Source organism: Equus caballus, chromosome 23, assembly GCF_041296265.1.
Source record: "Equus caballus isolate H_3958 breed thoroughbred chromosome 23, TB-T2T, whole genome shotgun sequence".
Taxonomy (NCBI): Eukaryota; Metazoa; Chordata; class Mammalia; order Perissodactyla; family Equidae; genus Equus; species Equus caballus.
Window position 1 is genome coordinate 20,483,628 of NC_091706.1, and position 1,294 is coordinate 20,484,921.

General features: G+C 57.3%; 1 pseudogene; it reads right to left on the minus strand.

The window, feature by feature from the left end:
- Nucleotides 1-400: 400 nt before the first annotated feature.
- Nucleotides 401-1,066, minus strand: LOC138920500 (tumor protein D55 pseudogene; annotated as a pseudogene).
- Between the last annotated feature and the right edge of the window lie 228 nt (nt 1,067-1,294).

Sequence of the window (1,294 nt, forward strand, 5' to 3'; positions counted from 1 at the left end):
GAAACCTACTTCATCCTTCCGACAGATTAGTTTTCCAAAAAAGAGTTTGGGCTTTGCCTAAGATCCCTCTGGAGCCATTGTCCTGTCCATGTAAATGCAACCCCAGGAAGATTAGGATAGTGATACATTTCATCTATAAATTTCAGTGTAAAATAGCTGGATGCAAAGCGTTGCGTTCTCTCTCTCAATGGCAGCCACTATCTATCTACAAATGGGCATTGCTTTTCTCAAATTTGGACTCTGTCCATATCCCGAATTAACTTTACAATTGTAGTTTGGCTCCTTGTCTTTGGTGGGCAGAATTGCAGCTGTGATGAGGGGAGTTCTCGCACTGGTTAGGTGGCCAGGCAAGGTTACCAAGGGGCTCATTTCGGCTTCAGAAAGGGCAGCACGTCATCCGCACTCCCTGGAACAGGATCAGCTCCACTTCCAGGAAGCGGATCGTTCCCAGTCTCAGAAACTGGGAGCAGATCATCCCCACTTCCCGCTCAAGAAGGAAGGCAGTCACCGCCAAGCTCTCTGCCACCTGGGCCTCAGGACTTGACTGTCCCCATCAGACCTTCAGAGGATCTGAATGTGGCCGACTTCTTCATGTCTGCAAGCTTCCCGCAGATGGGAGAGCCCATGGCGAACAGGGCAGCTGTCGTCTTTTGTTTCTCGTGGGCGTTGGAGACCTGAACTTCGCGCCAGCTCTTGGGCAGATGCTGCCTCAGCCCCACCAAGGCCTCGAGGCCCAGCTTCCTCTTGAGCTCCACGCAGCGTCTCTCTCTGTCTGCCAGCGTGTGGCACAGGGCGACAATTTCCACCTCCAATTCAGCGAACTCGGATATGGGCTCCCTTTGCGCGGCCTCTGTGAGCCTCTGGCTGGGCAGTTGGGTGGAATTCCTAAGCGGGCTTAGAGGTCTCTGTCATGGCTCCGGGCATGGACTGAGAAAAAAGATGTTCCTTAAGAGTCTAGGGCCGATTCTTGGTGCGGAGAGTGGAACTGGTGGCCAGTGGAGAAATAATCTTGACCAGCAGAGGCGACATCGAGGCCTGTGGGATCAGACTCTCGCCAGCGGGTGGGACTCTAGGCGGGAGGGACCCGCGTCTCTGCCGGAGGAGAGGACACCCAGGCGGTGGGTGGCCGTCGCCGCCCACGAGGCCCACTTCCGGTGTGTGTGCGGTGGGGGGGGGGGGGGGGGGGGCGGGGTCGGCCAGGTAGGGGTCGCGGCGCGGGACTTCTGGGGGAAAGGCGGCCGCAGGCGGAACCAGCTCTGCCCAGGCCGCTCGCGCTGGGAGCCCGGTTTGGCTC